Raw genomic sequence first — 14,828 nt, 5'->3', positions numbered from 1 at the left:
CATAGAATTAGATTATTTATGCATTTGAACCCAGGGAAGGACAGGTGAATCTTCAGTAATGTGGCCGAGCTCACAAAGTAAACTAAAATGAATAAATGTTATGAAGACCATAAACTGAAAAAGCATATACATTTGGGTATGAGTTATGCTTCTGTAAATTAAAATTACTATTTCCCAAGTCATTTGAGTGGTTTTTTTTTCTTGGTATTAATGGTTACACTATTAAAAATCTGGGCCTGTTAGCCTGAGGGTCAAGCTCCGTAGCATGCTATTGACTCAGGTTCAATCCCCAGCACCCCTTGTGGTTCCCCAGCATAACCAGGAGTGAGCAATCCTTGAGCACCCTTAGTTTTATCCCAACATGCTCACTGGAATCTGACTGCCCATACTGTCATATGACTGTTAGGAAGTTTAGCTGTGAGATAAACACGTTAAACTACCCAAATCAAAATTAAAAATATAGGGCTGGAGCATTGGCGCGGCAGTAGGGCATTTGCCTGCACACGGCTGACCCAGGACAGAAAGCTGTTCAATCCCCTGGTGGTCCTCTCATGGTCTCCCAAGCCAGGAGTGATTTCCTGAGTACAGAGCCAGGAGTAATCCTGAGCATCAACGGTGTGGACCTACACATTAAAAAGATTATAAATAAAAAATAAACTACCCAAAACAGCCCAGCATGTATGAGTTTTCTAGCACTTGGGGTTTTGTCTGCATTGTAAAATCCTTTTCGCAGCCTGAGTGATAGATCAGGGCGTTTTTTTCTTGTACGTGGCCATCCTAAGTTCTTAATCACTTGCCCATTCCCTGTAACATTCCAGGTTCTGCGCCACTTGCATAAAAGTTTATAACTGAGGGAATGTTGATCTTGAGGTCTGAGATTAAGCCACATACGGGAAAGACTGATGCTCTAATTGATTTAATATTAATTTTTAAAGCAGGAGCTGTCTAGTCCCTAAAGTTCACTTTAATATTGCAACTATTGAGTTTTTTCTAATCCAGTGTACTTGTTTTCCCCAGTTTCTTCATTGTCCAGTTAGAAGAAAATACTGAGTTATGAAAGATGCATCATGCTTCAGTTAGAAGACAAAAGTTGTTTTGTGGCCACACACCCATGATGCTCATGTTTCACTCTTAGCAGGCTTGCGGGATCCAAGGTGCCAACTTTGGTCTGCCTTGTATAAGGCAAATGCTGTACCCATTGTCCTATCACTCATACCCAAAAAGAGAAAGTATATCTGGGAGTCAAGAAATTCCAGAGGAAAAGAGTAAGTATAGAAGTAAGTGAAGTCCAGTATGTCTTGTATGGTTTTCTATAGGAAAAACCTGGTGTTTGTGTTACTTAACCCAAAGGAAAATCTGAGATTCCGTTCATTTGTTCCTCATACAGTTTGAGTTGCTTATTTGTGTTAAGATAAAGATCTTGCATTTGAAACTTTGACAGTTCATTGAGTATCTTACTCTGATGAGGATCTTCTGGTCCTTCTGTTGTCTGCATTCTTCATTCTTTTTCTTTGAGATCAATACTGTGTTTCTTTAGCATTAAAATTACCTGGGGCTGAGCAGTGCAGGGCGTAAGGTGTCTCTGTGCACTAGACAGACCTAGGTTCGATCCCCCAGTGTCCCATGTGGTCCCTTAAGCCAGGGGGTGATTTCTGAGCTCATAGCCAGGAGTAATCCCTGAGCGTCACTTGGGTTGACTCTAAAATCAAAAATATATATATATATTGCCTATCCCAGAAATTGCTGAATTGAGGAAGGTGAAGACCCAGTGCTCTGCAGTTAATAGTGATGGTGGAGTTGGGTGAGATGGGTGTTAATTTTTCCACCAACTCTAGAAAACTAGTGATTCCAGGGAAATATTCCTGGAATACTTCTTAGTTTCTCATAGAGGTTTCTTCCTCTTGCTATGTTTCCTCAAATGTTATCAACCCCACTTGTTCCACAACCCTACATAACACGTTTTTTTGTTTGTTTTTGCTTTTGGGTCACACCCTGCATCGCTCAGGTTACTCCTGGTTCTACACTCAAGTCGCTCCTGGCAGGCCTGGGGGGAGAGTAATCGCAGTTTTCTCTTTTGGGTGTTTCTAGTACCACATGTAAGGATCCCGCCAGCCCAGAACAAGTTGTTTTCAAAGTGCCTTCTTGTCATGTTCAGTCCTGGTATCATTGCTCAGGGCACATTGCAGTGTGGATTTCTGGTCGTGGGTGGAGCACATGCAGAGCTTCTTGGCACTGTTAAGAAAGTAAAACCTCTTTGGAAGTCTCAATGAAGAAAACCCAGACAGCACAATCCCTGGAAGTCTTTGAAGTTATCACCCCACTTCTCCCCCTTGAGGGTTTTGTTTTTTTGTTTTGTTTTTTCATTTCTGGACCATAGGTGTTAATACAGCTGAAGAGGTTATTGCTATATATGATCCACTGACTGAGGCTTTATCCCCTGCACCCTATATGTTCTCCCAATCCCCACCAAAAGTGATTCCCTGAACAGGAGTAAGTCAAAATTTAGCTGGAAGTGACCAAAAATAAACAAAACACCTTCTGTAAACCACGGTAGAGCCAACACAGAGGGAGGATAGTCCTAGGTACTTCTGATGTACCCTAGAACTGAGAAACCCGTATATCTGTGCAGGTGAAGGCATCCAGTGAGGCTGCAGAGACCTAGAATCTTGTCTGTCTCCATAGGTTTTGAGAAAGGCAATGGGTACATTGCCCTGGGGTGGCCACACGAGGGCGGCCTGCCCCACATCCTGAGCATGATTTGCCACCCAAGTGATTCCAATTGCCTAATTACAGAGCATCCTTAGTATTCTTTGGGCAGAATTCTGAGACTTTTCTTTTCGAGAACGGTGCCCTTGGTACCTACCATATGATGCCATGGACAGGAAACAAATTCTTTGCATGCAAACAGTCTTTGTTGTCATCCCCCTTGAAGTGCAACTGATTGGCCAATTGCTATTGCACACCAGCTGTCAGAGTTTTCAGCATCCTGCACCCCATATGATCCCAACCCGCCTACCAGAACTATCCCAAAGTGAGCTCAGAGCCAGGACTAAATTATGCCTGAGCTCAGAGCCAATAGTAAGGAACCTGAGTAGAGCTGGGAGTGGCCTAAGAAATTAAAATGGGGGCCAGAGCGATAGCATAGCAGGCAGGACATTTGCCTTGCATGTGGCCAACCCAGGTTCAATCCCCAGCACCCCATAGTGGCTTCTTGAGCTGCCAGGATGATTTCTGAGTCACAGAGCCAGGAGTAATCCTGAGCACAGCTGGGAATTGTGCCCAAAAACCAAAAATAAATAAATAAATAAAATGATGAGTTGAAGGCTGGAATGTGTCTCAATAGTAGAGCACTGTTTAAAAAAAAAATGTTTTTTCCCTGTAAACCAGATTAAAACCAACATGGGGAAACAGTCCCAAGAATCTCAGGAGGACCCCAAAACTAAGGTTCCACCCCATGTATGTGGGTGAAGACTACCATGAGACCAAAGAGACCCAGCCCTGGGAACGTTTGACGTTAAGGAACATATGACTATCCAAGTATTCCCAGTCCTTGAGTCATCAACCCAGACTCTCCCTTTGAGTTTTAATTATTTTTACGTATTTTGGGGCTAGAGCTATAGTACATGCTGAAGAGGCAATTGCCATATATGCCACTGACTAAGGCTCACATGACCTCCTAACACCCTCTAAAACTGATCCTTGAGCTCAGAGCCAATAAGTAAGGAACCTACCTGAGCAGAGCCGGGAGAGACCTAAGAAATTAAAATGACGAGTTGAGGGTTGGACTGTGTCTCAGTGGTAGAACACAGGCCTTGCCCGCAGGCATCGACTCCCAGCACTGTTTAAAACCATAATAAACCCCTTTTTGTCAACCCAGATCGAGCCACCGGAGGTGGAGGACAATCCTGGGATCTCAGGGGTACCCTAGATCTGAGAGCCCACCCATCTACGTGTCTCTTTCCTTTACCTCCATCAGAGCTGGGGAAAGCAATGGGTGCACCGCCCCAAGGTGGCCACATGAGGGCGATGCCCCACATCCTGCGCATGATTTTCCCCTTCAAAGTGACTAGTTTTAGGGCAAGTACAGAGCATGGTTAGTATTCTAGGAACAAAGATTTCTGAGTATATTTTTCTCTTTTTGCCACACCTGGTGGTCAGGAACATTGATCTGTCATGGGGACACGGACATGGATGGAACCCGAAACTCTTGCATACAAACCCCAATCCTTGAAATTGATCTTCACCATTTTCTCCCTTTGATTTTTTTGTTTGTTTTGTTTCAGGGCCATAATTATACAGTAGCAGGAGAGGCCACTTACCTTACATGTAACACCCACCCCACCATTCCCCAGCACCTCAAGTTCCTCTGAACTCCACTAGTAGTGCTTGCAAGTACAAAGAGTTAAGAATAATAATCCCATGGGGCCGGGCGGTGGCGCTAAAGTAAGGTGCCTGCCTTGCCTGCGCTAGCCTTGGACGGACCGCGGTTCGATCCCCGGGTTCCCATATGTCCCCCCAAGCCAGGAGCATCTTCTGAGCACATAGCCAGGAGTAACCCCTGAGCGTTACCGGGTGGTGGCCCAAAAACCAAAAAAAAAAAAAAGAAAAAAGAATAATAATCCCTGAACACCACAGTGTGTATCCAAAGAAATAAAAATAATAAAACTGTTTAAGATGCCAGCTGTGACTCAGTTGTGGAGCACTGCCAGTTTACGGCCCTCCCAAAAATTTAGTTCCAGGTGATTAACTTCAGTTTGATGTTATGTGTAGGACAAGGCATTAGATTTAGGGTTAGGATTAGAGTTAGGATTGGGATTAGTTTTAGTTTGATTGAGCTTACTTCCAGGTACAAGTTTTGATTGGAAGTTAGGATCCGGCTAAATGTTAGATTTAGATGTAATTAGTGTATTATGCTATGGCTAGGGTAAGGGTTCTATCCCTGGGAAAATAATAGAGTTAACATGTTTCATGAAGATAAAGGTTTAGCCATGGTACAATGTAAGATTTTTTTTTTTTTTTTTTTTTTGGTTTTTGGGTCACACCCGGCGGTGCTCAGGGGTTACTCCTGGCTGTCTTGCTCAGAAATAGCTCCTGGCAGGCACGGGGGACCATTGTGGGACACTGGGATTCGAACCAACCACCTTTAGTCCTGGATCGCCTGCTTGCAAGGCAAACACCGCTGTGCTATCTCTTCCGGGCCCACAATGTAAGATTTTAAAGTGAAAAGGAAGGGGAGGGGTCGAACAGATAGCATGAAGGGTAAGGCGTTTGCCTTGCATGCACAAGGATGGTGGTTCGAGGTCCCGGCATCCCATAGGGTCCCCCCGAATCTGCCAGGAGCTATTTCTGAGTGTAGAGTCAGGAGTAACCCCTGAGCGCTGCCGGTGTGACCCAAAAACCAAAACCAAAACAAAACAAAAAGGAAGGGGAAAGTTATATGGTTTGATTTATTGGTAAGAGTTAAGCCAAGGGGCCAGAGAGATAGCAAGAAGGTAAGGTCGTTTGCCTTTCATGCAGAGGGACGGTGGTTCAAATCCCATCATCTCTTGTGATCTCCTGTGCCTGCCAGGGGCAATTTCCTGAGGCATAGAGCCAGGAGTAATCCCTGAGTGCTGCCGGGTGTCGACCCAAAAACCAATAAAATAAAATAAAATAAAATAAAATAAAATAAAGGAGTTAAGCCAAAGCTAGGGTAAGAGTTAAGGACACTTGAGAGAGTTTGAATTTGGTTCCAATTAGGTTAATATTTGGTTAAGTTGTTCGGGGGAGAGTTTTGGGGTTAGGGTTATAGGATAGGCAAGTGACAGTATAGGGTTAATTGTTAGACCAAGATAGAAGTTGATGAGTGAAAGTTAGAATGAGGGGTAAGTGGGGTAATCTATAGAGTTCTCCTCAGGCTAGGGTGAGGCCTTTATGGTAGAATTAGGGTTAGTGTTGGGAGATGGGTTAGAGTTTGGTTTCAGGTAAAGTTTATAAATAAGAGAGAATGTTAGTATTTGAATTACTGTTAGAGTCAGTCGTGGGTCAGGTTCTACCAAGGCTATTTTAATAGTTAGGTGTTGGAGTAACTGGTCTCTCTAATCAGGGTGGCCTCTTTTTTTGCATGTGTTTGTCCCACCTGGGTGGAAAGAACCTCTGGATTGGCCCTCTTCTCTACCTGTTCTCCACCCATGGAGGTGGTCCTACTCTTCCTAATAAAGACCATGGGTCAGAGAATTCTGTCGCTTGCTCCACAGTTTGCCTGTCTGTCAGTTCATTCTGCTTGCTTATGGTGGAAGTTCCTGAGCCTGCTTCATCTCCCTAACCTAGTGTGGATTATTTGAGCATTATTTCCAGATCTGCTTCCAGTTCCCTGAACCCCCCAGGATTGGGGTGTGAAGATTTCTCTTCACCTGGCACCCCAAACAGGGACATCAACAACATTGGGCGAGATGTTTCCTGGGTGGATTTTGTGGTTGCTCAATGGATCATCCTGCATTGAATAAGAGCTCTAGTCCCTTTTGGGATCAAGGCTATGATAGTGTCTTGGTTTTGGAACGAGGGACCTTGGCCCCTCTTTACGTAACTTACTACCTTTTTTCCATCTTTTACTATATTCCTTACAGGAGTGGTAAATTGTATATTAGTCATTCTGGTGTTGTTCCTAGTAGGCCTATACTTTTTATGTGCCATGCCCTATGGGATGTACAGGCCAAATTTTCCGAAATGTCTTCCATGCCGGAAAATAAAAACTCCTTCTCAGTGGTGACACATACTCAAGCCAGGAGCTCTGAGGCCAATAACTCTCTTTCCGCCACTGGCACTATACCAGAGGAATCACCATCTGCCGAGATTAATATACCAGATGAAAGAAATACCAAAAATGAACTGGCGGCAGCTCCCTCAGATGACGAGTCATAAAGCAGCTCTGTAAGTTGCCTCCCACTCATCCCTCACTGAAACCTGGCAGAGGTTGCCTTAGATGCGGCTGCTCCGCTCTCTCCCACCAGGAAGAAAATCAATTCACAGCTTATGTGGGCATGAACATGGACTCTCTTGGCCAATTTTTAAAATGCCTGTTCATAGTATGGGCCGGTTTCAGCACTTTGTATTGAATTCCTTACTAACTGAGTAAAAGTGGGCTTTGGACCCCTCGGGATTTTCATACTATTGCTAAGACCTGCCTGAGAGTCTCCCAATACATACAGTGGAAAAAGTGTTTCTCTGGTGAAACTAAAAACCAGGCCCCACAAGCAGGAGACTTTACCCCGTGCAGTTTTGAAACTGGTCTGTGAGATTGCACTGTGCTTGGATGAAGATTGTCATGGATACAGAATTTAAGGGTAGCTTTACAATAATTTGTCAGGACACTGCAGAGCCTTACGCAGACTTCTTGGGCAAACTAATGGATTCTATCCAAGGACAATTAGAGGCTAGGAATTACAACAGTACCTGATTAAAAAAAAATGTTAGCTTTTGGGGGGGGGTCAGAGCGGTGGTGCAAGCAGTAGGGCACCTGCCTTGCACACGCTAAGCTAGGACGAACTGCGATTCAATCCCTCGGTGTCCCATTTGGTCCCCCAAACACATAACCTGGAGTAACCCCTGAGCATCACTGAGTGTGGCCCAAAAGACAAAAAAAAGTTAGCTTTTGAGAATGCCAATGAGGACCATCAGTTGATCTTGTGCCCCCTTAGAGAAAAGCAAGATGTGATGGGATTTCTGCAGGCTTGTTGAAATGTTGGGTCAATTGCACATAAAGCTTGTGTGAATGCTTTGATGGTTTATTTTGTGCATAGTCAAGCTTGAGGGAACCAGGATGAATTATTAGACTATCCTTCTAGATGATACAGAGGCCCCACAGAACCCTCCCCTTCAGGGGACCAGCAGGACTTTGTCCAAGATGTGGTAAATAATTCCATTGAACAAGAGAATGCTTTTCTTCTTTTTATCCTGTATCAAGAAACTGGAGAGGAAGCTAAACCCCAGCTTTATGAGTTCAGTGCAAATGTTTTTAACTGTGGTAAATTGGGACATTTACACAGAAACTGCAGGATTCCTCCTGGGCCTGCCCCCTAATCATCTAGTCTCGGGAAACTGGATGAGTGGCCAGCACCAGGCCCCACAAAATCAGGACATTTTCTTCAGTAATTCCACTTCCCAGCATGGGCCAAGAGAGCTGCAATCACTACTACAGGAAGTTGTGCCTTGGATATCCCCTGCCCTGAAACTGATTATTACAAATTAAGATCTGGTGTAAAGGTTCTGATTCTCCCAGGCACTGTGGGCTTGCTCACAGGGAGAAGCAGTCTATCTAATAAAGGTATTTCTGTTGACCTGGGAATTATAGACTCCAATCATGTTGGATAAATAATAATTGTCATTTTCATGCCAACTGGACTTTTGAGAAAGAGGAACACATAGCTCAACTTTTATGACTCCCTTTTGACATGCTTGGTCTCTATTCACCCTAGGATGAAACTCTTTGGGAGTACCAACCCCTATGCCTCTGCTAATCCCCAAAGAGCCTTTACTGCCAAGCTTACACAAGCAGAGCACCCTATATTAAGCTTTGTGATTCATGGCAAAAAAATTAAGGTATGTTTGACAGAGGTGTAGAGGTTTCTGTCATTTCCATACAATACTGACCCTGTAATTGGACCTTGCGAGATAAACCTTATGGCCTGAAAGGAATTGGCAGTATTTTACCTTCCTTCTCTGTCCAACAAAGCACAATAAAATGCTTTGAAGGTCAGCAAGCTACTTTTTTACCATATGTAACTCCCATTTCTCTGAATTTATGGGGCAGAGATTGGCATAACCAATGGGATACAGAATACCTTATCCAGCTCCCTCCCTCCCAGACAACTAGTTCAGAAGTTTTGCCTTTTTAATTGGGGCTGCTGGATTCAGTGCCTGCCACCCCTCCACATTCAATGGAAATTCCATGTGCCTCTGTAGAAGCCACAGTGGCTCCTCAATAACAAAATTAAAGGCACTAATAGACTTGGTAGAGTTAAACTGGGACATATTGAAACTTCATTTTCAAAATGGAATTCTTCTGTTTTTGCCATTCAAAATAAGTCAGGCAAGGAGCAAGAGAGATAGCATGGAGGTAAAGCATTGCCTTATGTGAAGTAGATCAGTGGTTCGAATCCCAGCATCCCATATGGGCCCTGAGCCTGCCAGGAGCAATTTCTGAGCATAGAGCCAGGAGTAACCCCTGAGCGCTGCTGGATGTAACCCCTCAAAAAAAAAAAAAAAAAAAAAAAAAAGGTTAGGCAAGTGGCAGCTCTTAATAGATGTAAGAGCTGTGAACTCAAGTATGATACCAATACATTACAACCAGGTTTACCCAACCCTGAAAGGATCCCCAAACAATGGACCTTTGGTGGTCATTGATTTAAAAGATGGCTTTTACAACATACCCAATCATCCTGTACCTGCTTTGCATCCTCTGTCCCAGATCTTAAAAATGGGGCCCCCATGCAGCAATTTCAGTGGACAGAGGTAAAACTTCAGGACATAACTAATTCACCTCCAATGTGCCAATATTTTGTTGATATAGTTTTACACCCTGCTTGTGCAAAGTTTCCCCAGGAGTATATTTTCCACTACATGGACATTATTGTTAGCATGTTCTATGAACAGAGAGATTTATTGTTTATATGATGAGGTCATGGCATGCTTACCAGTGGTGGGTTTACAGATTTGCCACAGAAAAAAATCAGACACTGCCCCATACTGACATTTAGGTTGTGTTATTGAATGCACTTCGGTGCATTAAATTTTTTTCATGGACTGGCTCCAAAAGTCTTACCTCTCCAGATCTACACCCAGAGATAACGTGTGGTTACTAACTTTTGGAACTCCTCAATCTCCTACTGCTGCTCTAGCTCAATTGTTGGGACTATTAGAATGGCTCTAGATGGGGACAGAGAGGTGGCGCAGTGGCAGGGCATTTGCCTTGCACACGGCTAACTTAAAACAGACTGTGGTTTGATCCCCCAGTGTCCCATATGGCCCCCCAAGCCCAGGAGTGATTTCTGAGAGCAGAGCCAGGAGTATCCTTGAGCATCACTGGGTATGGCCCAAAACCCAAAAAAGAAAAATGAATGGCTCTAGCTATACAGCAACCTCACACATTTGTGCCATATTTAGAGTTAATAGCCATTCTCAAAATTAAAGTGAGACTCAGTGATTTCTTTATTAGGTTTTGACCCTCATGTTATAGTTTTGCCAATTCAAAACAAAAAGGATGTGGAATCCATCCTGCCCCCTCCTTGATGCTCTTCAAGGAGCTTTAGCTCACTTCTCAAGAGAAATCTCCCACCCTCTCGCTAGAAAGGTCTGGGGTTTCTTCAGAAAGATGTACCTATATACTCGAGTATAAGCGGAGTTTTTTGGCACAAATTTGTGCGCAAAACCCCAAATTCAACTTGTACTCGGGTCATACAGATTATTTAATTCTGTGCACGCGCACCAAATCAAATGCATGCAGTCTCCAGTCATCTTCTGCCATCTGCTGAAGGAGCCCCCGGTGCTTCAGCTCAGTCCACAAGTTGCGGCTGAGCTGAAGAGGTAGGCAGCTGAACAGGACTGGATGCCACTGAACTATTTAACCCACAATATTCTGCACTTTGTATCAGACTGACAGCAGTGATGTTGATCTCTGCGAACTCAGTGATGATGACAATACCCTCATGTAAGATATTGCTGAAGTTCTGTTTAGACATACAGATGATGAGGAGGAGGAACCCAGTTTTGGAGAACTTTAACCTTTATGATTTACCTTGATTACCTGTTAAGCTATGGTTTTCTGCACTTGAATATTTCAAGTTTTAAAGTTATTTGTTCTATATGAAAACTGATCAACAATTGTGCCCTACCCTAGGGTGTGACCTGGCATTCTGCTCCCACCCTAGGCTGGTACCTGATTCTGGTGTATAAAAGCAAGGGTCTGTGGAAGGCAGGGGCTTTTTTTCTGGGACTGATTCTGGGGATTTTTTTTGTACACCACCAAGTGCATCTTCGATTGTATCATAATATAGCATATTTTCTCTTCCTTTATATTTTTCAGGGTTACTGTAGAAATGTTACACAAATCTTGACTTTGCATGTGGAAGTTCACACCATTGTTGAAAACTCTTTCCAAGGATTCGGATGCTCATATTCTTCTGGATCAATCAGGTAGACTTTCCCAGGTTCAGGAATCAGTATTGGGCAGGTATATTCAAATACGTCCATATATAATCATTTCCAGAGCACTGGATCGTTAGCAAGTTCACGGAAACATTTGCACACTGCTCGACTGAGATCCCATGCCTGCAAGTAAGAGAAGATTTTCAGAACCACTTCATCTGGGAGTTTCTCCTGAAGATACTGTTCGGCGGGTGCTGCTGAGAGATCCCGTGATGTTCCAGACACTCTGGCACGTTTTTCACCATGGGCGAAGTTGAGGCGCCCTCCGTTTTGTTCTCTCTAGGACATGCGGCCCTTTGAGGCCAAAGAGTCTCCCTCCGAAGCTGATGGGGGCTATCTTGTGCCTCAGAGCCTGATGCTTCTGCAACCAGATGTGCAGGTGCATCATCGTCCCGCTGGCCGTTGTGGTTGCGCGGGGCCGGTTGCGGTGTGACCTGGCATTCTGCTCTCACCCTAGGGTGGAACCTGATTCTGCTCCCACCATTGGGTGGTACCTGATTCTGGGGCATAAAAGCAAGGCTCTGTGGAAGGCAAGAGCTTTTTTCCTGGGGCTGATTCTGGGACCTTTTGGCTTCAGCCTCTTCCACGGAATAAAAGCTGTTTTCTTCAGAAGCCTGACTACCTGTTAGCTTTATACCTGCCGCATTCACCTCAGAACTACCGACTGAACGGGGTGGCAGACGCGTGCTCCGAGCTGGACAAGAAAGACCTCATCCTCCATCCCTCCATCATCAAGCCCCATCAAGGGTAGACTTTCGACAGTTTTTGTTGTTAGTTTACAGATTTTCTTTAGCAACAAATATTGAAAAACATTTAACCTACTAATTCCTCAATTATTATAATTGTTTTAAGTAGGTACTTTTATTTTTAAAATTTACCAGTAGCTGCTGCATTTTTCTCCTTGGCTTATACTCCAGTCACTAAGTTTTCCCAGATTTTTTTTTTTTTTTTTTTTTGGTTTTTTGGGCCACACCCGGCGGTGCTCAGGGGTTACTCCTGGCTGTCTGCTCAGAAATAGCTCATGGCAGGCACGGGGGACCATATGGGACACCGGGTTTCGAACCAACCACCTTTGGTCCTGGATCGGCTGCTTGCAAGGCAAATGCCGCTGTGCTATCTCCCCGGGCCCGTTTTCCCAGATTTTAGGGTAAAATTAGGAGGTCGGTTTATACTCGAGTATATAGGTATATAGTAATCTCTTCAGTAATTTGTTCCTCTCCCATATCTGATGCCCCCATGTTTTATATTGACAGATCATTATCAAGGCATTCTCCTTGCACACAGCCAATCCAGGACAAGTGGTGGTTCAAATCCCTGCATTCCATATGGTCCCCCGAGCCTTCTCAGGAGTGATTTCTAAGTGCAGAGCCAAGAGTAACCCCTGAGCGCTGTTGGGTATGGTCCAAAAACCAAACAACAACTACCAAGATTATCTTTTTTTTTTTTTTTTTTTTTGGTTTTTGGGCCACACCCGGTGACGCTCAGGGGTTACTCCTGGCTATGCGCTCAGAAGTCGCTCCTGGCTTGGGGGACCATATGGGACGCCGGGGGATCGAACCGCGGTCCGTCCGAGGCTAGCGCAGGCAAGGCAGGCACCTTACCTTTAGCGCCACCGCCCGGCCCCTAAGATTATCTTAACAAGTCAAATCCATTGGAACACAAAGGCAAAGTGGCAGAAAATTTGGCAAAATTATGAAAACCCTGTGGTTGGACAGCACAAGCACACCAGTCCAGAAGACTTCAAGATGACCACTTGTTCTTGTTCTTTGTGATGTGTACGTGCCAGTCTCTGTAGAGTGAGATAATACATCACTGTTGCTCTGATTTGCATCTGGGAGTCACTCATTGATGACATCAATAGAGCCACAGAAGGGGCCGGAGAGATAGCATGGAGGTAAGGTGTTTGTCTTTCATGCAGAAGGATGGTGCTTCGAATCCTGGCATCCTCTATGATCCCCTGAGCCTGCCAGGAGGAATTTCTGAGCATAGAGCCAAGAGTAACCCCTGAGTGCTGCCAGGTGTAACCCAAAAACCAAAAAAAAAAAAAAAAAAAAGAGGGCCATAGAAGTGATGAATGCAGGAAAGGTGGCAGTGGTGGCAGGCTACAGGGACAAGGCTGTGCAGTGGCCCTGTGGGGTTCTGGTATCAATTCACTGAGATTGATCCCATCAACACCCTGTAGGGAGCCATGGAGGACTATGAAGTGACCACCATAGATGAGGTCTGCAAGGAGGGAAACATCTTTGTAACCACCATGGGCTGTGTGGCCATCATCCTTGGCCAGCACTTTGAACAAATGCAAGATGACGCTGTCATGTATAACATCGGCCACTTTGATATATAGATTGATGTTAGTTGGCTGGATGAGAACACTGTGCAGGTCAACATCAAGCCTCAGATGGACCGCTACTGGCTGAAGAAAGGACATCGCATCATTCTGCTGGAAGAGGGCTGGCTGGTCAACCTGGGCTGTGCCATGGTTCATCCCAGCTTCATGATGAGCAACTTCTTTACTAACCAGGTGCTGGCACAGATTGAGCTGTGGACTTACTCAGACAAGTCAGAATTCATTTTTTGCCCAAGAAGTTCACTGAAGCTGTGGCTGAAGCCCACCTGGGCAAGCTGAACATAAAGCTGACCAAGATAATCGAGAAGTAGTCTAAGTACCTGGGCATATCCTGTGATGGCCCCTTTAAGCCTAATCATTACAACTACTGAAAGCCATACCCTCTAGTGGCCTTTTAGCTGCAGTCCTTGCCCAGGTCCCACCTCTCCTCCCAAAGAGCAAATGGCACCAACTTTGCAAATAGTTTGTTCATGCCTCCCAATGACTCTCTGTGGGGCTGGTCACCCTATTTGGCCTCTGCTGCATTCCTCATACTGTTCTGAGTTGGTCAGGGGAAGACAAGAAGCCTTTCTCAGGCTCTGGTTATGAGGGTGTAAGGGAGACACTCAGAAAACACCATGAGCTCAGGGGTTTTGGAAACTACTCACTTGGTTGGTATTACTGACCGGAAGTTTGTCAGTCTGGTTAGAGTCCTTGTGCTTTACTTTCCAGTCCCTTACCAGGCCAATGGACTTTATATCCTTTGTTTCAGTTTAGTTTTGCTGTTTCCTCAGCCCATAACAGAAGAAAGGAGCAAGGAGAAACTGTGAAGTTTACATGCTTCTGAGAACCTAGCTTAGTGCCAGGCATTCTTGTAAACTTCAGAGCAATGAGGTTGGCACTTATATATATATATTATATATATATTTTGGTTTTTGGGCCACACCCGGCAGTGCTCAGGGGTTACTCCTGGCTGTCTGCTCAGAAATAGCTCCTGGCAGGCACGGGGGACCATATGGGACACCGGGATTCGAACCAACCACCTTTGGTCCTGGATCGGCTGCTTGCAAGGCAAACGCCGCTGTGCTATCTCTCCGGCCCCTCAGGTTCATATTTTATGGGGGTTAGAATATACTGAGAAGGACCAGCCAAGCCCCAAATGACAGCCAAAGATTGAGGAGCCTAAATGAGAAAAAGGTAGATGATGGTTCACTGCCACTATGTGACATGATGGGTCCTATGATGGGTCAAAAAGTGGCTAGGTTTTTTTTTTAATATAAGTCTTATAATGCTAAAAGAATAAGAAAGTCAGTTAATAAAC

General features: G+C 44.7%; 1 pseudogene; it reads left to right on the top strand.

The window, feature by feature from the left end:
- The first annotated feature begins 4,026 nt into the window (after positions 1–4,026).
- On the top strand, positions 4,027–13,899 carry LOC126016443 (adenosylhomocysteinase-like; annotated as a pseudogene).
- Positions 13,900–14,828: the final 929 nt, after the last annotated feature.

Source organism: Suncus etruscus, chromosome 8 (assembly GCF_024139225.1).
Source record: "Suncus etruscus isolate mSunEtr1 chromosome 8, mSunEtr1.pri.cur, whole genome shotgun sequence".
NCBI classification, from domain to species: domain Eukaryota; kingdom Metazoa; phylum Chordata; class Mammalia; order Eulipotyphla; family Soricidae; genus Suncus; species Suncus etruscus.
The sequence above is the reverse complement of the archived record's forward strand: the minus strand, read 5'-3'. Positions and strand labels throughout refer to the sequence as shown.